Source organism: Trachemys scripta, chromosome 10 (genome assembly GCF_013100865.1).
Source record: "Trachemys scripta elegans isolate TJP31775 chromosome 10, CAS_Tse_1.0, whole genome shotgun sequence".
Classification (NCBI taxonomy): domain Eukaryota; kingdom Metazoa; phylum Chordata; order Testudines; family Emydidae; genus Trachemys; species Trachemys scripta.
Genome location: NC_048307.1, coordinates 42,448,741 through 42,461,534, shown reverse-complemented (window position 1 = coordinate 42,461,534; position 12,794 = coordinate 42,448,741). Strand labels below are relative to the sequence as shown.

The 12,794-nt window shown below is 46.9% G+C and overlaps 1 protein-coding gene across 10 annotated transcripts in view; it reads left to right on the top strand.

Annotated features, from left to right (window-relative positions):
- The window catches only part of NEO1 (neogenin 1), a 535,617-nt gene that overhangs the window by 69,323 nt on the left and 453,500 nt on the right, over positions 1–12,794 (top strand). The gene's annotated exons all lie outside the window — the stretch shown is intronic.

Below are 12,794 nucleotides of genomic sequence, written 5' to 3'. Positions count from 1 at the left end.
GAGGATTGGCTGGGGACTGGAACTAGGCAATGAGGATTGGCTGAGAAACTAAGGCTGGGGGTTGTCTGAAGAGCTAAATTGGTTGGGGAATGGGACTGTGAAGTCAGTAAAATAATCCTAGCTGCTCTGGGAAAAAGTTCATATACCAGAGAGAGCTTTAATCAACATTTAAGCTTTCAACAAACAGGGTACAGAACTTTTCACAAAGAACAATGGAGCCTGAAATTTTATAACATTAGAAACAAACGAACAAAACTAAGGCAATTTCAAACCAGAAGATCTTTTTAACATTAAGGTTTATAAGTACTATTCAAGAATATACAGTTACACATGTCCATTAGTATTTTTTTACAAACTGCAAATTGCAAAATTTATTTACGTTGACACCAACCTTAATACCCAATTACTTAGACCATTAAACAAACATTTTCATTGTCCTCCAAACAACCTTAACCCTGTCCTGTATCAGAGTTCTCACAAGAACTACAATTTTGCTCTTCACATAGATCTTTCTCAGATCCGTATGAAGAAGGCAAAAACAAAAACATCTTTAGTACAGTGTTTTTTCTACAAAGATTGTAAAATAAATAACTGCCTTTAAATGTGACTTTATAGTCCACAAAATCAAAGATACCTAAATATTTCAAGACTACCTGGACTTCAGTCTAACCCTTTCAATAACTCAGGTTTCTACACCATGCCTACATCATTGGGTTATATAAGCATAACCAAATAACAATCGCTTCCTAATGAGAAAAATGTTTTTCCTATGGTACAAGAAATTATTCATGAAAACTAATATATGGACCAAACACAACTGCCTGGCACACTGAAAAAAAGTCCATTGCATTAAAGCAGGAACTTCTTGTAGTAATGAAGCATCAAATTTGATGCTTCAAACAAATATATACACCTTGAATTATCTAAATTTCTTGGTCTTAAAGAGACATATGATGGCCTGTTCCAAATTGTGTTGAAGTCAAAAGAGAGACTACCATTTACATAAATACACAAATGAAATGGCAAAGTTACTGTGATTTGGTCCATTAAGAATGTTTGCTTAATGATTCAGAAGAGTATTAGGATTGGTGTTAGGGCTGTAAAATAATAAACAGTTAAAGGGTTAACTGATAAGTAGGGCCCTACCAAATTCACAGTCCATTTTGGTCAATTTCATGGTCATAGGATTTTAAAAATGGTAAATTTCTTGATTTCTGCCATTTACATCTGAAATTTCTTGGTGTTGTAATTCTAGGGGTCCTGACCCAAAAAAGGAGTCAGTGCAGAAGTAAGGATGGCATGATATGGTATTGCCACCCTTACTTCTGTGCTGCTGCTTGCAGAGCTGGGCCTTCAGTAAGCGGCCATCACTGTCCAGCCGCCCAGTGCTGAAGGCAACAGCCCAGAAGGAAGGATGGCATGGTTAGGTATGTTATTGCCACCCTTATTTCTGCTCTGCTGCTGGCGGGGCGCTGTCTTCAGAGCTGGGCACCTGGCCAATAGCCACAGCTCTCCAGCCACCCAGCTCTGAAGGCAATGCAGAAGTAAGTGTTGCAATACTGTGACCCCCTCCCTAAAATAATCTTGTGACCCACCCCCGCAACTCTTTTGGGTCAGGACCCCCAATTTGAGAAACACGTCTCCCCTGTGAAATCTGTATAGTATAGAATAAAAGCACACAAGACCAGATTTCACAGTGGGAGATCAGATTTCACAGTGTGTGATGCGTTTTTCATGGCTGTGAATTCGGTAGGGCCCTACCGATAAGTATTAGTCTTACCATTAACCCTCCCTCATTCACCCACCTCCTTCCGGGTGGTGATCAGCTGGTAGAAGTCTTTGCTGGGGTCATGGGCCTGTGTGCAGATCTCGAACAGGTTCTCCTGCAGCAGACACACCATTTTGGGATGCTGGCAAGAGGGGACTATGGCAACCAGGAAGGGGCGGGCATCACGAGAGGTCACTGGGAGCCCAGACCCCTCGTAAAGGGGCTGGGTCGATATTTACGCTTTAGCCCAGCGGGGTCTTCGCCCCAGCAGTGAGGAAGATCCTGTGCACCCCTTAGATGGTAAAAACAGCCCATCCAGCCCCACTATTTTGAGGGGAAATACTTACACGGACCCAGAGGTGACCGCTCACTAGGCCAAGAAATGCCTGGCAGCGCAGGGAAGCAGGATGAGCAAACCGCTGGCCTGTGAGGTTTTGTGGGGGGCGGCTAGCCGGGCAGGGGAAGTGTGTTTAGGTCGGGGGGAGGGGTGGACAGAGGTTACAGGCCCCATTGGGGGGTAAAGTAGTCCCCAGCCTCCCCCATGCCACTGGAAGGGGTTTGGCTGCAGAGCTGGACAGCGTGCTGGTTGGTGCTGTGGCTTCAGCTGATAATTGAAGGGAAGGGAAGCTGCTACTGGGGTGGCATGGAGCATCTGCAGAGACTGCATCAGGACAAACTAGGTACCTGGGATCCCTTTCTGTTTTCCTGGTTACTGAGAATGCGAGGGTAGTGCTGGGCCCCCTCAACTGTCCCAGGCTGTCCTGGCTAGGCCTGTTGTATCACCCCCAGTATAAGCTCAGCTGCCGTTCCCCGTCTGTCCATGGCAAGCGGGAGAGGAGACGTGCCATCTTAGGCATTGTATGGCCCGAATCGGTTAACCAGTTAACTGATATAATTTTAATAGTTTAAATGGATACTTTTAAAAATGATATTTACATCCCTAGATGGTGTCAGAATTGTTTGTGAAATTGTCTTGATTTCTATGGTTTCTGATTTTTTTTTTTTTAAATGGATGAATGTCTTCCTTTGATTTGCTCTTGGCAAATTGGGCAGTTATTTTATACTAAAAGAAAATGTATTAAGTATCTGCACTATGTGAATGAAATAATATAGTAACTTAAAGCCAACTAACATTAAGATGGAGGATAATCTAATGTTCTAACAATTTTTGGACCATCTGCTTTTAATCTTACTTTAAGACAGACCACAATTTACCAGATTTCTGTAATCTATGTTTGTCTCCTACAGTTTGTGAACTGTGGCTTTCTGAAGTTTCTTTTGGTAATGCCCTGCTCTGTTAATCTGCAAATTGATTTGTTGACCTCCAAGTCTCTTAACTTGTACTTGATTTAGTACTTTTTGCATTTACAGTTGATCGTTTAGTAATTTTGGTTTGTGCTATTTTAAAAATGTTTTATTATGTATAGCTTCAAAATCCTGTAATTTGTGATTTTTATACAGTCATATAAAATCTGTGGCGATAGAGCACTGACTGCTAAAGTTACACATCAAGGCACTATTATTGCTTCATCTGTTGTGCTTTAAGCTATCATGGTTCTTAAATTGATATGTACTGTATCACTGCTATTCTATTCATTCGTTGCTTTTCTATTCATTATACTAGGATCCTAAAACCCCTGTGACTTAAAAAGAACAGTAGTACTGGCACCTTAGAGACTAAGTCCTTGGCTACACTTGCTGATGTACAGCGCTGTGAGTTAAACCTGACTTCGTGCAGCTGAATAGGGAAAGCGCTGCAGTCTGTCCACACTGACAGCTGCCCAGCGCACTGTCGTGGCCACATTTGCGGCAATTGCAGTGCTATTGGGAGCAGTGCATTATGGGCAGCTATCCCACAGAGCACCTCTTCCCATTCTGCCGCCGTGGGTTGTGGGAAGGGGGCGTGGGTGCGGGGCATTCTGGGTCCTGTCCCAATGCCCTGTGATGCATCGCTTCGCATCCCAGAAATCCCTTTGTTTCCGTCCACCTTTGGCGCCATCTTTCAACAGTTTCTGTGCAGCGCAATTTGTCTGCGGGAAATGGAGCCCAAACTGCTGTGGCGTATGCTGACTTATCTCGCTAGCACGTCATGTTTGGCTGTCGAACTATTCCTTAAGATCCAACGTGACAGTGAGAGTGAGGAGTCCAACGATGTTATCGACCTGCGTAATGCGTACAACACGAAATTGCTTGTGGCATTCACGGACATGCTCAGCACTGTGAAACGCCGCTTTTGAGCTCTGGAAACAGGCACCAAGTGGTGGGATCACGTAGTCATGGAAGTCTGGGATGACGAGCAGTGGCTGCAGAACTTTTGGATGAGAAAAGCCACTCTCATGGGACTGTGTGAGGAGTTTGCCCCCACCCTGCGGCACAAGGACATGAGATTGAGAGCTGTCCTGCCAGTGGAGAAGTAGGTGACTATTGCAATCTGGAAGCTGGCAACTCCAGATAGCTACTGGTCAGTCGCAAACCAGTTTGGAGTGGGAAAGTCAACCGTTGGAATTGTGTTGATGCAAGTTTGCAAGGCCATTAATCGCATCCTACTCAGAAGAACTGTGACTCTGGGTAACGTGCAGGACATGGTGGATGGCTTTGCACAAATGGGGTTCCCTAACTGTGGAGGGGCGATAGATGGGACGCACATTCCTATTCTGGCACCACCCCACCTAGGATCAGAGTACGTTAATTGGAAGGGGTATTTCTCTATGGTTCTCCAGGCGCTTGTGGATCACCGTGGGCATTTCATTGACATTAACACAGGCTGGCCCGGAAAGGTGCATGATGCACACATCTTTCGGAACACTTGGCTGTTCAGGAAGATGCAGGCCAGGACTTTTTTCCCAGAGCGGAAGATCACAGTAGGGGAAGTTGAAATGCCCATTGTGATCCTTAGAGATTCCGCTTACCCGTTAATCCTGTGGCTCATGAAACACTACACAGGGAGCCTTGACAGCAGCAAGGAACGGTTCAACTACAGGCCGAGCCGGTGCCGAATGACTGTGGAGTGTGCCTTTAGCCGTTTAAAGGGCCGCTGGCGATCTCTGTATGGGAAGTTGGAGTTGGCCGAAAACAGCATCCCCGCGGTTATATCCGCGTGCTGTGCCCTCCATAATATTTGTGAAGGGAAGGGTGAAAGCTTCACTCAGGCATGGACCTCTGAGGTTCAACACCTGGAGGCTAAATTTGCACAGCCAGAGAGTAGGGCTATTACAGGGGCCCAGCGCAGGGCTGCAAGGATTACGGATGCCTTGAGGGAGTAATTTGAGGCTGAAAACCAGCAGTGATATCTGGTACCCTGCATGGGAGTGAAGTGCAGTAGTTCCAATGTTTGGGAATCAGTGTTTGCTAAGCAGACTTGCAATGCCTGTTTATTTCCTGGGCTAAGGAGTCTTTTACTTTATGCAATAATAAAGAATGTTTTCAAAGCCAAAAAATCCATTTATTGAAAAGAAAAAAAAATTATTTATTGAAAAGAAACAAGGGGGTGGAGTGGGGAATGGTACAATCACAGATTTGCGCATGTCCTGTCTGGTGTGCTGTGCAGTGAGTGCTGCACTTCAGGATAGCTATACTGCATGGTGATGGGGGTTGAGTGCAGAGGGTAAGGGTCGTGGTTTTCAGGGCTGGGTGGTGAAGATACTGGTGTTGGAGGCAGCGGGTGGCGTGAAGAACACGGAAGTTGGGGAAAGTGGGTTGGAGGCGACAGTGGGGCACAACGGAAAGTTTTGGGACAAGGGCTGTGGGGGGTGTGTGTGGCGGCATTGCGGTACTGCTCCTCTTTCTGCATGGCTACGAGCTCCTGGATAGCATCTGCTTCGCGCTCCAGAATGCTTATGAGCCGATCCGTGCTTTGCTGCCAGTGCTCCGTGCTTTGCTGCCAGTGCTCCGTGCTTTGCTGCCGGTGTGCTGCGTTTTCCTGGCGGATCCTGCTTTCTGTCTCCCTCCAGTTCTGTGCTTTCTCATTCTCTTTAATAGATTGCTGCATCACTTCTTGCAGCATGTCTTCTTCGCTTTTTCGCGGTCTTTTCCTGAGTCTTTGCAGTCTCATAGACTCATAGACTTTAAGGTCAGAAGGGACCATTATGATCATCTGGTCTGACCTCCCGCATGATGCAGGCCACAAAGCCGTCCCTACCCTTTCCCTTGACTCTGCTGTTGAAGTCCCCAAATCCTGTGGTTTAGAGACTTCAATTAGCAGAGAATCCTCCAGCTAGCGATCCCTGCCCCATGCTGCGGAGGAAGGCGAAAAACCTCCAGGGCCTCTGCCAATCTACCCTGGAGGAAAATTCCTTCCCGACCCCAAATATGGCGATCAGTAAAACCCGAGCACGAAGGCAAGATTCTCCAGCCTGACCCTCATTAGCCATTATACTATTTACCTGCCATGGCATGCTGTTCCTTTGACTAAAATCACGTTATCCTATTAAACCATTCCCTCCATAAACTTATCTAGCTTAATCTTAAAACCAGACAGGTCCTTCGCCCCCACCGTTTCCCTCGGAAGGCTGTTCCAATATTTCACCCCTCTGACGGTCAGAAACCTTCGTCTAATTTCAAGCCTAAACTTCCCCACGGCCAGTTTGTATCCATTCATTCTCGTGTTCACATTAGTACTGAGCTGGAATAATTCCTCTCCCTCCCTGGTATTTATCCCTCTGATATATTTAAAGAGAGCAATCATATCGCCCCTCAGCCTTCGTTTGGTCAGGCTAAACAACCCGAGCTCCTCGAGTCTCCTTTCATACGACAGGTTTTCCATTCCTCTGATCATCCTAGTGGCCCTTCTCTGTACCCGTTCCAGTTTGAGTTCATCTTTTTTAAACATGGGAGACCAGAACTGCACACAGTACTCCAAATGAGGTCTCACCAGTGCCTTGTACAACGGAAGCAGCACCTCCTTATCCCTACTAGATATGCCTCGCCTAATGCATCCCAAGACCGCATTGGCTTTTTTCACCGCCACATCACATTGTCGACTCAGTCATCCTGCGGTCTACAAGGACCCCGAGGTCTTTCTCCTCCTCCGTTACTTCTAACCAATGCGTCCCCAGCTTGTAACTAAAATTGTTGTTAGTCATCCCTAAATGCATCACCTTACACTTTTCACTATTAAATTTCATCCTATTTCTGATACTCCAATTTACAAGGTCATTCAAGTCTCCCTGCGGAATATCCCGATCCTCCTCCGAATTGGCAATACCTCCCAGCTTTGTGTCATCTGCAGACTTTATCAGCCCACTCCTACAATTGGTTCCGAGGTCAGTAATAAATAGATTAAATAAAATGGGTCCCAAAACCGAACCTTGAGGAACTCCACTGGTGACCTCCCTCCAACCTGACATTTCACCCTTCAATACGACCCACTGCAGTCTCCCCATTAACCAGTTCCTTATCCACCTCTGGATTTTCATATCGATCCCCATCTTTTCCAGTTTAACCAATAATTTCTCGTGCGGTACAGTATCAAACGCTTTACTGAAATCAAGGTATATTAGGTCCACCGCATTTCCCTTATCTAATAAGTCCGTTACTTTCTCAAAGAAGGAGATCAGATTGGTTTGGCACGATCTGCCTTTGGTAAAACCATGTTGTAATTTGTTGTAATTGCCATTGACCTCAAGGTCCTCAACTACTTTCTCCTTCAGAATTTTCTCCAGGACCTTGCACACTACAGATGTTAAACTGACAGGCCTGTAGTTACCCGGGTCACTTTTTTTCCCTCTCTTGAAAATAGGAACCACATTAGCTATTCTCCAGTCTAACGGAACAACCCCTGAGTTTACAGATTCATTAAAAATTATCGCTAAGGGGCCTGCTATTTCTCACGCCAATTCCTTCAATATTCTTGGATGAAGATCATCCGGTCCGCCCGAGTTAGTCCCATTAAGGTGTTCAAGTTTGGTTTCTACCTCGGATACGGTAATCCCCCCTCCTGTATCCCCCTCTGTCACACTGCTAATATTCCTAATCCCTTCATTGGCCTCATTGAACACTGATGCAAAATATTCGTTTAGATATTGTGCCATGCCTAGATGATCCTTAATCTCCTCTCCAGCTATAGTCTTCAGCGGTCCCACTTCTTCTTTCTTTGCTTTCTTCCTATTTATATGGCTGTAAAACCTCTTACTATTGCTTTTAATTCCCCTCGCAAGGTCCAACTCTACATGGCTTTTGGCCTTTCTCACTCTATCTCTACATGCTCTGACCTCACTAAGGTAAGTTTCCTTACTGATCCCTCCCCTCTTCCACTCTTTGTACGCTTTCTGTTTTTTCCTAATCGCCCCTTTGAGACGGTCGCTCATCCAGCTCGGTCTAAATCTCTTGCTTGCTAACCTTTTTCCCTTTTTTGGGATACAGGCCTCCGACAGCTCATGCAGCTTTAACTTAAAATAATCCCAGGCTTCTTCTGCCTTTAGATCCACTAATATGTTTGCCCAATCCACTTCCCTTACCAGTCCTCTTAATTTGTTAAAATTAGCCTTTTTAAAATTATAAACCCTAGTCTTTGATTTAATTCTGTTACTCCTTCCATTTAGTTTAAACCGAATTAGCTCATGATCACTGGAGCCCAAGTTGTCCCCTACAACCACTTCCTCAACGAGGTCTTCACTACTCACCAAAACCAAATCCAAAATGGCCTCCCCCCTCGTCGGTTCAGCTACCACTTGATGAAGGAATTGATCAGCAGGCACATCTAGGAACATCTGAGCCCTATTATTGCTACTAGCATTTGTTCCCCAATCTATATCCAGGAAGTTAGTCTCCCATAATTACACAGTTCCTATTAGTATTTACTTCCCTAAACACATTAAATAATTCTTTATCCATATCCTGGGTTGATCCCGGCGGTCTATAGCACACCCCAAGCACTATCCCTGGAGAGGCTCTAGTAGTTCTTTTACCCAGTGTGAGTATTGCCCAGACGGACTCTGTCTTATCTATTCCATCAACTATTATTTCTTTACAGCTTATCTCATTATTGACATACAATGCCACCCCCCCCCCCCACACCTTTACCATTGTTCCGGTCGTTCCTAAACAGCGCATACCCTTCCATACCTGTATTCCAGTCGTGCCTGCCGTTCCACCACGTTTCAGTTATTCCTACGATATCCGGTTCCAATTCTCGCACCAGGAGCTCCAATTCCTCCATTTTGTTACCTAGGCTTCTCGCATTGGCGTATAAACATCCTAATGTATGCCGTTTAGCCTGTCTCCGATTAGTGACGGAATTTGTTACAGACCTCTTACTGTTCATCCCCCCTCTCCTTCTTATGTCCAATCCCATCCCCTTGGCTATATCTCCTCTTATCTCATCACTTGCCTTTTCAATGTTGGAATCTGGCGTGGAGATTAACTGTACATCTCTCAACCGTCTCCCCCAACTTCCTAGTTTAAAGCTCTTTTGATGAGATGAGCCAGCCTCCCTCCCAGAAGTCTATTTCCTTCTCTACTCAGGTGAAGTCCATCCCGTGAGAACAGCTGTCTGTCCCCGAAAGCCTCCCAGTGGCCATACATTCCAAAGCCCTCCTTATAGCACCACTCCCTTAGCCAACTGTTTATTCTCACAATCCTATCAGCCCTTTGCTGCCCTTCTCTAGGAACAGGCAGAATCCCACTAAAGATAATCTGAGCCTCTATCTCCTTGAGTGTCTTACCCAGCCTGGCATAATCTCCCTTGATTCTCTCTAATGAGAACCTAGCTGTGTCATTTGTTCCTACATGAAGGATTATCAAGGGGTTCTTACCTGCTCCTTTTGGTATCCTTTTCAACCGCAGGTCCACATCGCATATCTTTGCGCCTGGTAGACAGCACACCCTTCGGTTTTCTGGGTCTGCTCTGGTCACAGGCCTATCTAATCTCCTCAGTAAAGAGTCCCCAATCACATACACCTGCCGTCGCCTGGCAACAGTGCAATCTACTAATCTATTCTCTGATCCCTCTAGTCCTAACCTGTGTCTGTTCCTATCTTCCCTTATACTCCCCCTTGTGCCTTCCTGAATCCTCTGGGGGCCCAGATTTGGGGCTGTCTCCAGCAACTCCTCCCCTCTCTCTATTGGACTAGCTGCTCTTCTCTTCTTCCTCACCATCCCACCTTCAGCCACCACCTGCTGCCCCCCCCTCCTCGTTAACCAAACACCCAAACCTGTTCCTGAGTTCTATTTTCCCCTCGCTAGCCCTCCTTTTCCTTGGCCTGCTTCTCACGGTCACATGCTTCCACTGCCCTTGTTCTCCCCCTAACATTCCCCCCTCACCATCCTCTATCTCTGCTTCCACCTGTACCCCTGAGCATTCCCCTTCAGTCCCCCCTTGCCTGTCCTCCATCAGCTGCTCAAACCCCTGTCTAAACTCCACCAGGGTATCTACCTGCATCTCCAACCCCTTAATCTTTTCTTCCAGTAACGCTATTAGGCGGCACTTCATGCACACATACCTCTGTTCCGGCTCACCTGCTAGAACTGTATACATACCACAGCTTCCACATGCAGCCATCTGCATTCTGTTTGCTGCTGCTTAGCTCATGGCTGCTGCAGTCTCTGCCCACAGCACCTGGGGACACAGAGCACACGACACACCGCGCCCTCCTCCCTCCCCCTTGACCTCCCCCTGCAAACTCCCACTCAAACTCCCCTGTTAGCAGCCCTGTTTGCTGCCTCCTGTGCCGCTGCTCGCTGAGCAGGCTATAAGATGGATGGCTGAGACGGCTGAGGTCTCAAGGTTGATGCTGCTGTATAGGCAAAATGCAACATTTAACAGAGGCAGCATTGTTTATACCAGACAGAGTAATGATTCCCCCCACACTTAAGGAGTAGAAAACACACAGGGTCTACACAACTGCATAATTTCCCATCCGAAACAGAGTACGCATCCCACGGGAGCCTCAAAATGGTGAGTAAGGGGGACTTATTGTTTCAGGGCTGCACTGTCCTCTGGGTTTCTGTGCCTTGGGGAGAGCCAACAGCTTCAGGGGGCACCTACACTGAACACTGTCCCAACATTTTCCACAGGAGTTCGTCTTGGACGATATCTCGCTGCTGAGGGTGACCTGGGAAGCAAGGGAGGGTCTTCTACTGCAATGCGGCTTCTGCCCTGGCCCATATGCAGCTTGCCTGTGTGCAGCAATGGTCCCCTTGCGGCACAGTGGCGCGGACACGTTAGCCTGGCTGGGACAAGGACCACGGTGGCTCTCCCGATAAACCTGCGCAAGCGCATTGCACGCGTTCTGGATGAGACATTCGAGGATATTACCGAGGCCGATTACCGCGATGTGATAAACCACATCAATGCACTATTCCGCATGTAGGCATGCATGCCTAACCCTCCTCTCCCAAAGAGCCCGCACCGAAAAAATTCCTTCCCGAAAAAAAACCCACTTACCGGGGACCTGCTCTTCTGTTTGTCCTCCACCAAGTACCGGCCACTGTGACTGGCTACCTTCCTCCTGGCTCGAGAAGATCTCCTGGCTGCATGGCTCCAGGGATTCCGGGGTGTCTCCATCCGGCCCACCACCTTCACTCCTGTTTTCCTCCTCCTCCCTCACCCCCCACTGGCTCTGAAGTGTCCATGGTGGTGCTCGGAGTGGAGGTGGGGTTAACCCCAAGTATCGCATCCAGCTCTTTGTAGAATTGGCAGGTTGCGGGGGGAGCACCCGAGCGGCCGTTTGCATTGCGGGCTTTGTGGTAGGCACTCCGCAGCTCCTTCACTTTAATCCTGCACTGCAGGGCGTCCCGGTCATGGCCCCTTTCCATCATGTCCTTTGATACCTTCCCGAAGGTATCGTAATTCCTACGGCTGGAGCGCAGCTGGGACTGAACAGCTTCCTCCCCCCAAACACTGAGGTCCAGCAACTCGCTATTGCTCCATGCTGGGGCTCGCTTGGCGCGTGGAGGCATGGTCACCTGGAAAGATTCGCTGATAGCACTCCACACCACGCCGGGCTGAGCAAACAGGAAGGGGATTTTTAAAATTCCTGGGGAATGTAAAGGGTGGGTCACAGGGTTGGTTACCTGAGGCCAGGGCAGTAGAGTTTGAACTGATGACCAGAGTGGCTAGAACAGGCATTGTGGGATACTGCCGAATACTCTGGAGGCCAGTCACAGCGCATTGGGTGGTCACACTGGCGCCGCAGCGGCAGCGCAATACATGCTATTCCTCTCGGGGATGTGGCGTACATGCAGCGCTGCAACCACGGGGATATAGCGCTGCAAATGCCTTGCCAGTGTGGACGGGGGGTGAGTTACAGCGCTGGGGGCAGCTTTACAGTGCTGCAACTCGCAAATGTAGCCAAGGCCTAACAAATTCATTTGAGCATAAGCTTTTGTGGGCTACAGCCCACTTCATCGGCTGTAGCCCACAAAAGCTTATGCTCAAATAGAATTTGTTAGTCTCTAAGGTGCCACAAGTACTCCTGTTCTTTTTGCGGATACAGGCTAACACGGCTGCTACTCTGAAACCTGTGATTTAAAACTGATTCACTGATTAGGATTTCAAGATACTTGTTTGAGACCAGACTCTTCGAGACAATGCCATAGACCAAAGAGATACGTGCCATGATTTCATCTGTTTAACAACACACTCCAATATACATGTATTGTTTTACTATTTATCCATGTATACAAACAATAAATTGAGCTAGAAACATTTTTTAGAAAATGGTTTTTTTAAATGGCAAAAGAAAGTGACCCTCAAAATTCATTACACATCAAGGGCTTTTGTGGAGTGCTTAATTTCATTTGTTGCCAGGTTTGTGTGTGTAAGTATTGAGGGAGACCTGTAACTGGTGTTATGAAGGAAGATTTTGGTTAATTTAGCTGGTTGCTGTGCTTTATAGCATGGAACGCTATTAATTATTGACAAGGCTAGCTCAATCCAAAGCTTCTGCACTGCTGTAGATCTATCTAATTTACCCTCCAGCATAGTGCTGAGAGAACAAAAATTAATTATTTGATTCTTACTACCTGTGTGAATGATGTATGTATAAGGCTGGAAACACTGCTTGGGAAAATGTAATTTAAATAAGGT